Source organism: Oreochromis niloticus, linkage group LG3 (assembly GCF_001858045.2).
Source record: "Oreochromis niloticus isolate F11D_XX linkage group LG3, O_niloticus_UMD_NMBU, whole genome shotgun sequence".
NCBI lineage: Eukaryota > Metazoa > Chordata > Actinopteri > Cichliformes > Cichlidae > Oreochromis > Oreochromis niloticus.
Window position 1 is genome coordinate 85,203,629 of NC_031967.2, and position 17,090 is coordinate 85,220,718.

At 46.9% G+C, this 17,090-nt stretch overlaps 3 long non-coding RNA genes across 4 annotated transcripts; 1 reads left to right on the forward strand and 2 right to left on the reverse strand.

The window, feature by feature from the left end:
• Positions 1–2,471: 2,471 nt before the first annotated feature.
• Positions 2,472–3,809, reverse strand: LOC106097298 (uncharacterized). 2 transcript variants are annotated; one of them, XR_003219354.1, is made up of 3 exons: positions 3,329–3,809; positions 3,177–3,237; positions 2,472–3,058 (listed from the first exon to the last, which is right to left on the reverse strand). It is a non-coding gene; the product is annotated as an uncharacterized LOC106097298 (long non-coding RNA). The 2 variants fall into 2 exon arrangements; XR_003219353.1 differs by having other exon boundaries at positions 2,472–3,237.
• A 1,500-nt stretch (positions 3,810–5,309) lies between these two features.
• Positions 5,310–6,954, reverse strand: LOC109199525 (uncharacterized). Its single transcript, XR_002059884.2, has 3 exons — positions 6,181–6,954; positions 5,853–6,069; positions 5,310–5,436 (listed from the first exon to the last, which is right to left on the reverse strand). It is a non-coding gene; the product is annotated as an uncharacterized LOC109199525 (long non-coding RNA).
• Positions 5,929–9,239, forward strand: LOC112846425 (uncharacterized). Its single transcript, XR_003219362.1, has 2 exons — positions 5,929–6,061; positions 6,954–9,239. It is a non-coding gene; the product is annotated as an uncharacterized LOC112846425 (long non-coding RNA).
• The last annotated feature ends 7,851 nt before the right edge of the window (positions 9,240–17,090 follow it).

Genomic DNA, 17,090 nt, shown 5'->3' on the forward strand with positions numbered 1-17,090 from the left:
TAGCTCTTTAAAGACACATCAGATACTTGCAGGAAGCTTCTTTCAGGTTCTTTTCTCCACTGCGCAGGTTTAAAACCATGACACCAGAAGTCATGATGCAGAGATTGATTAGTCAGTCACAGTGTAAAGAGTCCTCCTGCCTGCATCGCTCGCCAGTATAAACAGACCTTTGCTCCTGGAAAACAAAGATATCAAAGTCATGTTGTCCAAGAAATGCATTTTATCTCACTAGTGAATCAAAGAAAGTCTGTATACTTTCTGAGCAGCAGTTCATCTGATGCACTTTAGACTTGGTGTTTTGTTTGGGACTCGTCCTGTGTGCTGTGTTCAGTTTGAGCTTGTCTGGATGAGCTGTTGCTTAATTGTGTCTTTCTTCTCCAAATTGCAAACCCTGTTGCTTTGTCTGGCCTAAATGAGAGTTGAACTATATCTGCTGCTGCTCTTTTAAAACCAAGGGCTCAACTCTTTGTTTTCTCCTACATAGATGCACTTTTTCCTGAGAAACAGCTCATGAGCTGAAGCATCATCTGTGAGGCAGGGTGGATGCTGTGTCATGTACATGTATTTAGTGCCTTTTAATAATAATGTACAGATTCCTGTCATACATTTAAATGCAATTCCACGTGTTTGTTTTTGGAACAGTCACCACTAGATGTCAGTAGACTACAGACTGCAGTCAGCTGTTGTCTTGCCCGTGCATAATCCTAGCTATGGTGGCTGCAGGAGGACAAAAAGCTCTGACTGGTTGATCCATCTGGAGTGTAGGCTGTCAGTCTGGTCCGTTACCTGAGCTCTACGTCTATTTAATCTGGAGGAGGCTGAACAAGGTCATGAAAAGAATCTGAATAGAGCTTTTTGAGTGACTGAAAGCTATTTTGGACAGTTGTAAAACTGAACTAGTAAAATGCAGGACTTTGGAAAAGCTTACTTATAACACTGAACAGAGTTCAGATGAAACAATATTTGAATTTCAGTTCCACATGTCCTACGATCTTGGTTATATTTAAGATCTTTGGATATGGTGTTCAATAAAGAGCAAAGAGGCTGTAACGAACACCATAGTTTAACCACACTTTTGGCAAACACATGTATTTACCTATTTATTTATATGCCTGTCTTCTTCTCTTGTTTCCCTTTTATCCATCACATTATTTTTCTATGTAAGTGGAGTCATAAAAACTTGTGGCAGATATGAGGAGACTCCTTGGGCATCATTTACTACTATGTGCAAAGACATGTTTTAATGTGTGCAACAAAAATACAACAAACACATAAATAATAAATAAAATTGTATTTATGTAGCACCTTTCTAGACAGAATCACAAAGTGCTGCACATAAGATAACAAATAAAAAAAGGGTGAAACAGACAATATAAAACAGGCAGAAATTGAACCAAAAACAGTTTAAAAGGTGAATTTTGAGTTGTTTTTTAAAAACAGCGACTGAGTCCACAGTTCTTAATGTCTGAGGGAGAGAGTCCACAGTGTCGGGGCCACAGTGGCAAAAGCTCTGTCAGCCTTAGTTCTCATCTTAGTCTGTTTTACAGCAAGTAAGCCCTAATCACATGATCTCAGGACCTGCTGGGGACATCGGGCTGTAGCAAATAACTGCAACATGAAAATTATTGTCAGATTTATAAAATGTGCACCAACCTGTTTTGTTCTTTCCTTGATGCATATGAGTGAAAATCAGTGTTCACCATCTGTACCCTGCACACTGTCACACACTCTTATTTCTCCAGATAAAGATCATGCTTACCTCATGGTAAGATGGGTAAATGGTGAGGATGCTGTAAGAGAGCGAGGTTAAGAGAGGGAGAAGAAATAATTAAATAATAAGCTGGGCTTGGCTTCAAATAACACAGGTCTAAATATTGTTTTCCCTGAGACACGCTGGCTCATGGAAACTAGCAAATAAATAAAAAAATCATTTCAATTCAATGTTATTTATATAGCACCAAATCAAAATAGCAGTCGCCTCAAGGTGCTTTATACTGTAAGGTAAAGACTGCACAACGATACCAAGGAAACAGAGAAAATTCCAACTATCATATGACTCCCTATGAGCACTTTGGCAAGAGTGGGAAGGAAAAACTCCCTTTAACAGGAAGAAACCTCCAGCGTAACCAGGCTTATAGAGGGAAAACCATCTAACAGTCAAATGTTTGATCATTTCTGAGACAGTCCTACACTTGTATGGACACATTCAGCTATGAAAGTATGAATGTTTTGTGTGTGAAATTCACGAACGAGGCACTTAGACAGCATTTTAATGTCACAGTTATTTGAGCTGAGGGTAACTCTATCAGATGGAAGCAAATACTATTTTTATAATGGGTCCATCTGATGATTATTTATTCATCTTTTAGCTGTCCAACACTAGAAATTATTAAAACTATTACAAATACACAAAGAAAATGGTGATCACAGTTGTGGAGAATCATGAAATACTCGTGTGAATTGTGTTGCTGTGGATGTTCTTCAGTTTATTTCATATAAAGGATGAATAATGAAGAAAAACATTCTAGATTTTTGCATTTTTATTGTTAAAAACTGCTCCAGATGTTGCTCAGTCACATTTCCATAACAGATGGTGTCAGATCTTTATGCAGCGTTGGTGAGACGATCAACAACAGATCAGTCAGACAAAGCACTGAAGCGGACACTCCTGTGTAGAAGGAAACATGGAGAGTGTGAGGTAATCAGTGCACAACATCAGTTTGTATTTCAAGCTATTTTTATATAGAACTTCAGCACCAATGTAAAAGTTCCGGTTTTAGGAAGATGAAGAATATTTTCAGGAAGGATGCCGTCTGCAAGCAGAGCTGGTTGAACTTCTCCTCAGCGCTGAGGTCCAGACTACGTCCTGTGAAACCACGTGATGTAAATCTGCTGCTGTAACTTTACTTCACAGTTTACTGAACACAGCTAAATGCAACTTTACCATATAATCTGTTTTCAACAAAGGTTTCACTCCGTCCGGTGTTGATGTAATGATTCAGGCCGTACTCGTCAGGCTTCCCATCGACCACACGCATTTCAGTCACAAAGCCCGTGACTGACAAAAAGGGAAACAGCAGAAGAAAAGATGTGAAAAAAAGTAATACTGATGATGATGATGATGGAGGATTAACCGTGGTGGTTAAACTGTTTCCTGTCTTTGTGGGCGTACTCACAGGGAAGTTTCCAGGCACGTCAGTCTTGGTGGCTAAAGTCTCCATTTTTCAACATGTATCGCTACGGGTGCAAAGACATAACATTAATCATCAGTGTAAATATTTTAATGCTGTCCAAATGGTGTTTGCTTTGTCTGTCCTCTCGCACTCACAGAGGAAATGAGAACACCACCTTAAAACCCATCTTCAGTTGGCTCAACCATGGCCGGACTTCATATTGGCTTTGCGACAGACAAACCACCTGAAATTAGAGCAAACTTCAGTCAAGTACCACTTATCTGCAATCTGTGGACACACAAATGGAAAGCATTGAGAATTATACAGAAGCATAAGAGCTGTTTATTGTAACACTTTGTGCGTGTGTGTGTGTGTGTGTGTGTGTGTGTGTGTGCGCATTAATAATACACTGATCTATATTAGTTTTATTCATGCTATATCCTGAGAAAACAATTGCAGAATTTTACATCAAAGTTTCCAAAGCTGATGTTTTGTTGTTCACACTCTGTTTTATATTTATATAGTTTTTTTGTTTTGTTTTGTTTTTAAAGCAATGGACAAAATAAATATTATCAGGCAAAATCCAGGGTGAAACATAACCAAATAACTTAAATGGTGAAGTCATTATAGAAGTACATTTGCAAAGGTCAGCCTCCTGTATAGACTGCTAAACTGTCTGGGGGGGGGGGGGGGGGGGGGGGCTGCCTGTCCTTGTTGGATAAGCTCAGATTTATAAAAACAAAATACCAAAAATAAAATACCCCTTTTCCATAAAACGGAGACATTTGTATGAAAATAGATGGGTGGTAAAATAAAAAATAAAAAATATTATGGATGACTGTTTCCGCCTGTAAATCAAAGTCCTCCTGAGGTAGGATTTCAGAAAGCATGAGGGAGCACAGTAGCACTCCCAGAAGGGCGCGAAGTGAAGCCATAGCTGCTGAAGAGTGAAGAAATGATGATGGGGGAGATCACAGATGAAGATCTGCTGCCTGGTGACTCTTTATATAGAAGAGTGAGATTATCTCCCCACCAACAGCTGCACTTACACAAACCCCAGGTGCTGGGATGGCTTTGAACATGTGACATTTTCTGCAAACACATGGACAGTTTCATAACCACAAAGATTATTCCTGCAGCGGCAGAATTGTATCCACTGTGTGAGAGGTGAACGTCAGACAGTTCTTAGAAAATGTAGTTTCTCTTTAAGGTTTTAATTTCTCTTTTACCCCCATTTGTCTAAAAACTGCTTGAAAGCCCTTCATGTAAGAGGTTTATTATCTGTGCAGGATGGAGCATCCTCAGAGTGAAAAGGAGAGCTTTGTTCACACAGTTTTTTCCAAAGCTGACTGATTAGGAATCTCAAAGTTGGCTTTCCTCATAAGTAATACATGGTCTCAGTCAGGCTGGACGTGATCACTCCTACAGGAAGCAAAGTAAATGTACTATGATTTTATTTCACCTGTGAAATGATGAAAAACAGCAGAATAGCTAACGCTAACAAACGGGTGTTGAAATGTTTCATTTTCTGCTGTTTCACAGGTCAAAAAGGGCGTTGAACCAAACTGAAGCTGAACTGCTGCTACTGTTGTAGTGCAGTACCTGCTGTGTGCTTCATCATAGAACCTTCTGTACACAGCAGACAGAGGCTACTGGCACTTAAGTCCATCTGCTAGATAGCTTTAAAAATTGGTTATTGAAGTGGCTTTGATAATTCTGATACACATTCTTTGCTACTGTCACAGGACAGGGATCCACCAGGGAGTAGTTGTCAGGATAAAGAGCCTTTGCTTCTCTAAATATAAACTGGATACTTGTAGGAAACTTTGGGAAGCGGCATTTTTCCTCATATCGTCTAAATGTAAGTTAGCTCAGGTACTTCTTCCATACTAGCTCTACAGAAAGCCAAAGAGTTTGGAGCTCTGCAAACATTTCCAGCACAGCTGGATTTGTTTGTAACTTTGGTCACCTCTGTATCATCCCTCAGATTCTTTGCTCTACTGCACAGCTTTGAAACCATGACACCACTGGTGATGCTGAGGAGATGTCCAGTTTAAAGAGACCTTTATTCCTGGACAACAAATACATGAAGTGATGCTGTTAAAGAAGAACACTTTATCGCACAGATGAATCAAGCATCTGTATATTTGTCTGTCAGTCTGTCTGCTCAACAGTTCCTCTGATCTGCTTCAGACTTGGTGGGTACTTTGTTTTTGCAGCGGTCAAAGTCTGTCACCGTGTTGTTTGTCTGCTGTAAATCTGCCTGTACAAAGGGAAACATGCATGTTTTAGATGCAAATTCACAACATGGGCGCATTTTTTGGTCATCTTCTGTGATTATGTGTATTTTATATTCATTTAATTCTATTATGTTTTGTATTTGAATCTTTACAAAGTGTGTAGATACAAAGGCTTGATTAAAACAAAGGTCTCAGCTGTGCTGTTAGGGATGTACTCATATTTGTTTCAAAATGTAATAAATCAAAGGATTTTAGGCATTTCATCCTTTTTATTTGTTTGGTTATAACAGCAGGTGGATAAAAGCAGGCAAGTGATGGATATAATTTTGTGATATTATGAGCATTGTTAATAAAGACAGAGCAGAGATAATAAAGTAAAAAGGAAACAGGTGATGGACGTGAGATTTTCAGAACAAAAGCTCCTCAGTGAGACGATCACCTGGACACAAGGTCAGGCAGCTGGGACTCATCTAGAGAGCAAAATGGAAAAGTGATCTGCGCATAACATCCCTGTTGATTGCAGTTATTTTACATCAAAGTTCTTCTCTGAGATAAGACGACCATTTCTGGGAAAGATGACAGTATTTTCAGGCTGGATGCTGTTTGCAAGGAGAACTGACTGAAACTCTCCTGCACCTCAGCGCTGAGGTCCACACCTGTGAAAACAGATGAGGTCAATCTGCTGCAGCACGTAGAGCTTTACTGATCAGCAGAACAGGTTCAAAGGATTCAGCAGAGCATAGAATCAGAGCTAAATGCCACATTACCATAGAGTTTGTTAACAACAGCTTTCTTTCCCCTTTGTCTCGATGGAATGAATCAGGGATACTCGTCATACTTCACCTCAACCAAGTCACTGAGATACTCCAGCCTGACAAAGCAGCAGAAATGAAATGATGAAAGCAGAAACAGCAAACAGATGGTTCAGTTGTGTTTTTCTCTCTGTGTGTGCGCTCACGCCCACTTGTGTATGTGAACTTTCCACGTACCTCAGTTTTTTTCTCCAACATGAGCCGTTAGGGCTGCATAAACATCCCTAACACATGAATTCTTTCTCTTTTTTTGTTATCACCAGTGATTATGTGTTTTATGTTTATTTCATTTACAAGTTCTTGTATAGTTAAGTGTAACTAGACTTCTATGGGACGTAAATGATTGTTTTGTATACAGATCTGTACAAAGGATGTAAACACTTGATTAAAAAGGAGATCTCAGCTGTGTTGTTATGGATGCACTTCAACGTATTTGTTAAAAAAGAGAATAAAGCAAAGTATTTTAGCTGTTTGGGAGTTTTTGTTTGCCAGCAAATGGTTTGATTCAAATCAGTTTTATTTATATGGAGTCAAATAATAGCAAAGGCCCTGGAATAGCCCTGAGTTTGTCCAGGTGACACTCCTCTGAAGAACAAATACAAAGAGGAATAAGGGGATTAGTTTTCAAGTTTTGTTTCTTTCAAAATAAAAGCTGAAAGTGTTTTGGAAGCATGATAATATTTCAGCCAGGATGCCGTCTCCAAGGAGAACTGCACCTCAGTGCTGAGGTCCACATCACGCCCTGTGAAACCACAGATATAAATCTGCTGCAGTGAGAAGAACTTTACCCAACACAAGTGCAGAATTAGAAATTTGACTTTACCATCCAACCTGTTAAAAACAAAGCTTTCATTGCCTCTGTTATTGATGGTGTAAGTCATGTAGTACTAATCATACTTCACATCAGCCATGCACAAGTCAGAGTATCTCCAGGCTTTCAATAATAAAGCCAAGGAGATGATGTGAAAATAGCAATAGTAAAATATGCATCATAATCAGTTGTATGTGTCAACTATGTGGCACCTCAGTCTTGTTGGCACGAAGAAAAGTTGTGTAACATGTAGCATGAGGGCTGCAAAGACATCATTTAAACAGCAGTCATCTGTTAGTCGTAATGTATCTCCTGTTAAATAGTTAAATGTCTGTTCTCCATCTCTGTCCTGTCACAGCTCGGCGTGTACCAACTCCAGCTGTGGTAACCATGGCTGTGCCCATCAACACACTGAAGCTGAGACGCCACCCGTCACTATGGCGACTCCAATAGGGTTACCTGTCAACTGTGGACACATGAAAGGAAAACAGCAGAAACACAAGACATGTTTACTGGAACATTTCCAATTGATAGCTTTATGGAAAAGTGTGTTTAAACACGTTTTTTGATTTTGGTCATGATTGGATTTATTGTGAAAGAAATTTCAAAGGTTTAATTTGACCTTTCCCCTGTTTTTCATACAGACTGGAGACGAATGGATGGTGCTTTCTTTGTTGGTTTAAAGATAATGAATAAATCTCTACAGACATCTTAAACCACCCTCCTTTCTATATATTTTGTTATATAAATGAAAAACAGTATATAAGACAAAAACTGAGCTTATATGATACTAAGGACCCTGGAAGTCAGTCCACCTTTATTATTCAGCACAGCCTTAAGTCTCTTAGTCAAGCCTTTTTGTGTTTTCTGTGAGGAAGTATTCAGGAGCAGTTCTTTTCTTGGATGTTGGTTCCCTTTGTTTCCATCCTCTGTTAAGATGTTTCAGTAATGTTGAGGTCTGGGGAGGCCGATCCATGCCTGAAGTCCTGTGATGCTGCATACTGCATTAGCAGTTTGTTCATAGTGAAAAATGAAGCCACTGCCAATCAGACATTTGCATAGTGGATCAACTTCTGATGGTACTTTCCTGAATTCCACACCTATAATATGTTTGCACATACTGATGAATATTTGCAGCTGATTTTCAGTCCAGTTCCTGTGTAATGTGACAGACGCCAGTCTTTCTGCCTGTGTCCTTCCTTAAGAATAGAGCCATCCTTCCACTGAGACTGTTTCTGATGAGGCTTCATTGAGCAGCAGATGGATCCCTCAGCTCATCTAATCGTCCTATTTCTTAACACATGGCTGTCAGAAACTGTTAATCTGCTGCAGCTCTTTAACTCTTCCACTTCTTTATTTATATAATGGAGTTGAACCTGTAATGGAGTTTGATTTAAACCAATCTAAGCAATTAAGTGAATGATGGTGAGCAAAGAAATGATGGCGGAGGTCGTGGATGAAGACCCGGACAGCTGTGGTTGGCTCCTCGTATATAGCAGAGTGAGGTTGTGTTTGCACACTATTATAAAACCATGTTCACTATATATTTTAGCTGCAGACAATCACATTATTTGTTGCTGTGGTGATGTTATTCCACTTTGGTAAAATGGGAGAACGATCATTTCTTGCTGTTATTGACACATTATTCCAAGACCCTCAACACAAGCCTTGTAGTCCAACCATATAAAAACAAATAAATAGTTGTGTTTGTAACAGCTCATGAACATGAATCATTCCACATTACTTTAAAAATCATTGTAAACTAAACTGGAATAAATGAGTGTTTATATATAGTTTTGTCTCAGCTGTTTATACACAGTGTTTCAGTTCTTATCAGAGTCCCACCGTCTCACATGTGATGAACCTTTAGCTCTGTTGTTAGCGTGTTGTTAGACCAGGTTTCCCTCATTTAAAAAATAATCTCTCATTAGAAATGGATATGATGTCATAGAAATGCTTATTATGGGCTCACTTGATGTCATTGAAAAGATGCACATAGGTAACGTGCAGGCCATCCAGCTCCGAGGTTTATCTCCTCACCTCGAGTCTGCGACACTCTCTCCATGTCCTCTCAGATAAGGGCGCGTACATTTCTGCATGATCTTCAAAATCACTCCTCCCACAGTCTAAACACATGCAGTTAGTGGGGTCAGGTTAACTGTGAGTGGTTGTGTGTCTCTCTGTGTTATTCCACCTTAATAAATGACTTCCTGTTAGCATTAAGTGCTTCTGTAGGACTGATGTCATTTTCATGGTTGGATCATTTAAATGAAGCTGGACTCAGATGCAGTAAATAAGTTGATTGATCATTAATGAATAAAGCTGGTCAAATCCATCACGTGGACACATGTGATTGTGTATTGTAGTATTGATCCCAATGCTGGTATTAGTCCTGGATCAATAACACTGGATGGATGCGTTCAGCATGGAGCCCCTGAGCTGTGTTACAGACAAACATGAAACTGACAGGTCTGTGTCATTCACAGTCTGTAACACTTCTAAACAACAGAGGCTGACCCAAGTGCCTCAGAGCCAGGCACGCTCACATCACAGCTCTCTAAAGAAGTTTCAAAATAAGAGCTGAAAGCTGTGTTTGCTTGTGTTAGCTTATTATTGTGGAGACTAACATTCAGTGATCATGTGTTCAGACTCATAATGATTACTCTCATAAATCCTGATCTTTGTATTTACTGTGTGTTGGATCAATAACTGAGATTCATCGTATCACACAGCTGTGCTGCTGCTGCTGCTGCTGGTGATGTCAGCACATCTGGAACAATACGAGGTATCTGCTACCAGACTGAGCAGGACGTGAGACCTGTGGACTGTTTAAAGCTGTCCCTCCACAGGTCACTCAGACCTGATCCACACCTCAGTGAGATTCTCTGACTTCCTCAGTAGAGACAGAAACCATTCAGATCTGGGACGATCAGCTGACTGATGATGTCACACAGACTGTGTTTTTCAGGAACAGTGATTCTGATGTGAGCCTGCTAGCTGACAGCAGACCTGATGAAACCACATGTTCACATCTGTGAGGACAGACTGGACTCTTTGACTGCACCTTGGTTCTCCTCAGAGGTCTGTACAGGAGCATGTCCACCCCCACTGAAGATCTCAGTCACTGTGAAACATAGAAACCTGCTTGTGTGGCCTCTGCCTCACATGTAGATGCAGCTACAGGTTTCTCTGTCAGTCAGACTGAAACAGTGTCCTGATGCTGCATCATTCAGCTCTGTGCCCCAGTCAGCATCACTGTGTCTACCAGTGTCAGTGTTTCTTTTCCTGTAACACTCAGCACAGGCTCAGCTGGTATCCAGTGTTGGACTTTCAGCTGCTGTGATAGATCCTCTAACATAGATCAGCTCTGCTACATGTGTTAGATAAGTGCAGCTGCCTGTCATGTCCTGATGTTTCTCTGGGTCAGCAGCTTCTCCATCAGAGGTTCACATGGAGCTGATCCAGTATCTCCAGTAACTGTGTTCTGTGCCTCACTGGTTCATCCTTCTGTCTGTGTGACGTCAGTCAGATGTTAAACTCTGTAATCTTCACTGTGTCACAGAGTTCAGTGAGTCCCGTTATTCACAGGATCAATCAGATCATCAGAGAACAGCTGATCAGCAATCAGTGGTGCCAACAGCACCTCCTGTGGTGAGAGGATGCAATAATGCAATGTAGCATTTTTACACTGAACACTTCCAGTCACGGAAACTGTCTGTTGGATCTGTGTGATGTTGCTTTCTTGTGTTGCTTTCTTGGTTAGAGTTCCTCACAAATGTCCAGATTATTCTTCTAATGAGGCGTCGACCATGTTTTCAGTTCTTTGGAAGAAAACATCGCCCTTTGCCATCCTTACTTTTCTTTGACTTCTTCAAATGCAGCTGAACTCCAGCTGGTATTTTATTGGACTCTGCAGCTGTTTCTGGTCATCAGTTCATTCCTGCAAACCTCTGAACCTGAACAACAATGATGCTGCATTGCTGGCTGATCCCAAAAGGTTGATTCTGTTCATCTGGACGTTTTCAGAAACATTTGCTCACTGATCAGGTGACTTCTTCAGTCTCAGCTGACTGCAGCTTCACAACCTTACAAACAGCACATTTGCACAATGACTGAAACCAGCAGCACCTGATATATATGCAGTGTTGGGAAGGTTACTTTTAAAATGTATTCCATTACAGAATACTGAATACATGCCCCAAAATGTATTCTGTAACGTATTCCGTTACGTTACTCAATGACAGTAACGTATTCTGAATACTTTGGATTACTTAATATTGTAGCGGCCCAGGGCTGTTCGGGGGTGTTACGGACATTTATGTTCTGTTTACAGTTGTGTTTGTTGTTATGTTGTCATGGTTACTGGTGACGCTCCCTCTGTGTGTTTTTCCTGTGAGAGAGCGCCATTTTGTGTTGTTGTTGTTGGTTGCCGCGCTGAGCAGTAGCTAGCGGCAGTGTTGCTCCCCACAAAGCTAAATAAACGGCTGTGCTTTCTGGCTAGCTGGCTGAAAGCAAGACCAAAGGAACCTCTGTCTCCTCCGTTTCCTGAGCTCGCCACATTGGTGTCAGAAGTGGGATTGCTCACCCTCGCCGGAATGGAGAGAGACATTCAGAGGCTAGAGCAAGCTATCGAGGAGAACATTACCCGCCTGGGAAGCTGGCGATTGAGGAGAGAGGAAGCTAGCGGCCGTGTAAGTCCCCGACGGGCCCCGACGGCGCGAGCGCACCGCGGCGGCGGCCCGCCGCGACCGATGCTAGGGCAATGCTTGATGGACTGCCTCCGTCGGCAGACACGCCGGGCCCCCGACAGCGAGCAGTGACGCCTGCAACGCCAGCTAAGGTACCGAAATATAACGGGCTAACTCCGCTAGAGCCCTACCTCTCACAAGTACGGCTAGCCGCGAGACATAATGGCTGGAGCGACGGCGAGGCTGCTACCCACCTAGCGTTAGCATTGGAAGGAGATGCACTGCAGGTACTCCATGACTTAGCCCCGTCAGAGCAGCATGAGCTCCAGGCCCTCACCATAGCACTCGAGAGGCGATTTGGGCAGCGGCACTCCACTGAGCAGGGCAGAGAGCAGCTGGTTAACCGGAGCCGTAGGCCGGGGGAGAGCCTGGGCACTTTTGCAGCGGATGTGTTGCTATATGCTCGTCGTGGCTACCCAGAGTTCCCCGCAGCAGCCCGTGAGGAGCTTAGCCTGCATGCTTTCCTGCGAGGGCTTTTTCCAGAGCGACTGCGCCAGCACGTCCGCCTGGCCATGCCTCAGACTCTCAGTGAGGCGCTCCTTCAGGCTGAAAGGGCTGAGTCGGTGCTCACCTCGCCACCTAACCAGCAGGTGCGGCCCCCAAACCACCCTCAAATCAGAGCCGCAGACTGCGACGGGGAGGGGCGGTCGTGGAGATATGCCAGCTGCAGCCTTCGGTGCCTCGGAGGCGTCCTCGTCGCCCACCGACCGCTGTTACCGGTGCGATGAGCCTGGCCACGTGGCGCGTGACTGCCCAGCACCTGCCCCGACGGCCAGAACTACGAAGCCACAGGGAAACGGGGTGGGAGCGGTGTAGTGAGGGGACCACCGCCCCAGTTTCCTGTCCCCCTCCAAGGATGATGCACAGTGGTGGGCCGGGTTGGGCACCTCAAGGGACTCTACCTGAGCTGCTGCGTTGAGGGCCAGCCATGCCGGGCCCTGGTGGACACGGGGTCTACCATCTCCCTGATACGACCTGGCGTGCTTCCTGGAACGTCCGGGTCGCTGGACGAGGGTTGGTCGCCCACCGACACCCAGCTGATGACAGTGACGGGGGAGAGAGCTGATATGCGGGGGAAGAAACCGTTGCAGATCTGAGTGAAGGATCTGGAGCTGATTCACGACTTCTGGCTTGCTAACATCCAAGACCAGTGCATCATCGGCCTTGATCTGCTGACCCGCTGGGGGGCCTGCGTCGACACCGCAAAGCGGGCTATCACTCTTGGCACAGAGACTCTCGCCCTCCAGTGCGGACAAAAGCAGGGAGCGGAGGGGGCCAAAGCCAGACGAGACAGGCGTCAGGCAGCTGCTGCTCGGCAGATTTCGGGTGCCGGTGGCTCCGGGTCATCTCTACTTGCCTCAGCCCCGGCCCCTCAGCCCAACAAATCTCCCTCGACCGAGACAGCCGAGGCTGTTGGTGACCTGTGGCAGCGCAGCAGCGTAGGTCTCAACGGTGATCAGCGCCAGCGGTTGAGGTGCCTCCTGGACGAGAATGCAGACATCTTCGCCGCCAGCGACAGAGACTGCAGGCAGACAGGGCTGGTCCAGCACACCATCGACACCGGCTCTGCCCAACCCATCCGTCTGCGCCCACATCGGCTGCCCCTCGCAAAACGGCAGGTGGCGGAGGAAAAGATCCGCGAGATGGCTGCGGCTGGGGTGATCGAGCCGTCCAACAGCCCATGGGCGGCACCCGTGGTTCTGGTGGGGAAGAAGGACGGCAGCCCGAGGTTCTGCGTGGACTTTCGCCGTCTCAATGCAGTCACCAAGAAGGACTCGTACCCGCTTCCACGGATCGACGAGGCCCTAGATTACGTCAGCGGCTCCAGCTGGTTCAGTTCTCTCGACCTACGCAGCGGTTACTGGCAGGTGGAGCTAGCCCCCGAAGCAAGGCCTAAGACTGCATTCACCATTGGACAGGGGCTGTGGCAGTTCAGGGTCATGCCATTTGGGCTCTGCAATGCGCCAGCGACGTTTGAGAGGCTGATGGAGAGAGTGCTCGTTAACATCCCTCGTAGCCGCTGTGTTGTGTACCTGGATGACCTGTTGGTGCACGGTGGTGACTTCGACAGTGCACTGTCTCACCTGAGCGAGGTCTTCAGTGCCATCCGACGAGCTGGGCTGCGGCTCAACCCTGCGAAGTGCCGGCTGTTGGCGAGAGAGACCACGTTCTTGGGCCATGTGATCAGCGCTCAAGGTATCGCCACCGACCCCGCAAAGGTGGCTGTGGTCCGGGACTGGCCGACTCCCTCAAACGTCAAAGAACTGCGGAGCTTCCTGGGCCTAGCCTCCTACTACCGTCGGTTCATCAAGGGGTTTGCAACGATAGCCAGCCCCCTTCACCGCCTGACTGACAAGGGCCAGTCGTTTGGCTGGGGTGATCCCTGCGCTGTGGCTTTTGGACAGCTGAAGGAGGCCCTCACCAGAGCTCCAGTCCTGGCCTACCCCGACGCTCAGCAACCGTTCATTGTGGACAGTGATGCTAGCAATGTAGGAGTCGGGGCGGTCCTTTCTCAGCAGGACGAGGCTGGAGAACGAGTGGTGGCATACTTCAGCCGTGCTCTGGGCGAGCCGAGAGGAACTACTGCGTGACCCGGCGGGAGCTGCTGGCCGTAGTGCTAGCGGTGCGGCACTTCCGGCCATACCTGCACGGCTGCCGGTTCCTCCTGCGCACCGACCATGCATCTCTGACTTGGCTCCTGAACTTCAAACACCCGGAGGGTCAGGTGGCCCGCTGGCTGGAGGTCCTCCAGGGTTACGACTTTGAGATCCAGCATCGGGCAGGTCGACAGCATGGCAACGCTGATGCCCTCTCCAGAAGGCCCTGCATGGCCGTCGAGTGCCGCTACTGTCTGCGACAAGAGGAGCGGGCCCAGGAGGCGCTGGGGGTGGCTGCTGTTCAGGCCATGGCCAGCGGAGGGGGATGGCTCCCATTGACCCCGCAGCAGCTGAAGCAGGAGCAGGAGGCCGATGCGACGTTGGTTCAGGTGGGGGCCTGGCTGGAGGCAGCACAACGCCCCGACTGGACGGGGTGTCGGGACAGGAGCCCGAAGTGAAGGCCTACTACTCCCAGTACAACAACCTGGAGACCCACGACGGCCACCTGTACCGGAGATGGCGGGCCCCCGGGCAGGGCAGAGATCTCCTGCAGCTGTTGGTGCCTCGGTCACTGCGGTCGCAGGTGCTCGAGCTCGTCCACGGCTCGGTGGGGGCCGGCCACTATGGGAATGCCAAAACTCTCCGCCGTCTCAGAGGACGGTTCTACTGGCCTGGCTGTCGACGGGATGTGGAACTTCATGTGCACTGCTGTGACACCTGCACGGCACAGAAGGGCCCAACTCAACGCTCCACTGCCCCCCTTCAACAGTACCTGGTGGGGGCCCCGATGGAGCGAGTGGGAGTGGACGTCCTAGGGCCTTTCCCTGTTACGGAGTCAGGGAACTGGTACGTGTTGGTGGCCATGGATTATTTCACAAAGTGGCCGGAGGCCTACGCTGTGCCGGACCAGAGTGCATCGACGACGGCGGAGAAGCTGGTGGAGGAGATGTTCACCCGTTTTGGGGTCCCGGCTGAGCTCCACAGCGACCAGGGGCGTAACTTCGAATCGAAAGTCTTCGGGGAGATCTGTCGGCGGCTGGGGGTGGAGAAGACGAGGACCACACCGCTTCACCCGCAAAGCGACGGTTTGGTCGAGCGCTTTAACCGCACGCTGGCCACCCAGCTTGCCATTCTCACCAGCCGCCACCAGCGGGATTGGGACCGACATCTGCCTCTGGTCCTTTGGTCGTATCGGACTGCGGTTCAGGAGTCCAGCCAGTGCACACCTGCCGCTTTGATGTTTGGACGGGAGCTCCGGACGCCCGTGGATCTGGTGTTCGGGTCCCCACCCGAGCCGGGGATTGTCGGTGGGCCAGAGATGGACTACTACAGGAGGCTGAGGGAGCGGCTGCAGGTGGTTCATGACTACACCCGCCAGGCCCAGGCCAGCGCCGGAGTACGACAGAAAAGAGCCTACGACACCAGGTGCCGAGGGGGAGCTTTCGTGCCGGGCGACAAGGTTTGGGTGTACTGCCCAGTCCGCAAGAGAGGAGTGTCCCCAAAACTCTGCAGTCACTGGCAAGGGCCGGCGGAGGTCGTGGAGCGGCTAACAGAAGTGGTGTACCGTGTTCGCATGCCGGGCCCGGGACGCCTGGTGGTGTTGCACCAGGACAGACTCTCGCCGTATCGACCACTCACTCCGGCAGATGCCGAGGCAGGGGCTGCTGGCAGCGCCCCATGTTCTGACCCGAGGGACTTTTCCCCCGCCTGTCGAGACCGGCCGTTGCGCCAGAAGAAGGCACCGGGGCATTTGCAGGACTTTGTGTGGGGTAATGGGGTTGTCGGGGACGACTGACCCCTTAGGTGGGGGCTATGTAGCGGCCCAGGGCTGTTCGGGGGTGTTACGGACATTTATGTTCTGTTTACAGTTGTGTTTGTTGTTATGTTGTCATGGTTACTGGTGACGCTCCCTCTGTGTGTTTTTCCTGTGAGAGAGCGCCATTTTGTGTTGTTGTTGTTGGTTGCCGCGCTGAGCAGTAGCTAGCGGCAGTGTTGCTCCCCACAAAGCTAAATAAACGGCTGTGCTTTCTGGCTAGCTGGCTGAAAGCAAGACCAAAGGAACCTCTGTCTCCTCCGTTTCCTGAGCTCGCCACAATATATTATCATGCTGTTTACGACTACGTGAATGCACTATTGCTGTGATTTATTACTGTTACTGAAGGTCCGCGGCTCCGAACCGTAGTAAAGGGACCTCTGGCTAATACGTCGGGTTCGTGTCGGGCTGGTAGCCCAAAACTAGCTTTACTTTGTTGTCTGGGTCAACTTTGCTTGCGGGAGACAGAGAGAGGCGTTGAAAGGCTTCTCCAACGGAACTTATTGTTTCGGAGGAAAACAAGAACACAGTGTACAGTTGAGTCTTAATAGCTTACTTACAAATAGTCTCGTCAGGCACTCTTCTTGGCTGCAGTGGTTATTATTATATTTACATGCTTCCAGCTCCCGTTTTTGCTCCGTGACAGCTCGTACTTCCTTTCTCTCCCTCCCTCGCTCACAGAAACATAACGGGTATGGTAGTCCATTCTCCCTGCAGCACGGACTACACTGCCCATGATGCTACATTCTTTAGAGCTATGCCTGTAGCATTCTGTCTATTAGCTTAGCACAACAACAACAACAAAAAGGCGCTCTCTCACCCAGGAAACACGCAGAGAGAGAGCGTCACACTGTAACCATGACAACCGTAACGTTGCCGCCTGGAACAACAGAACA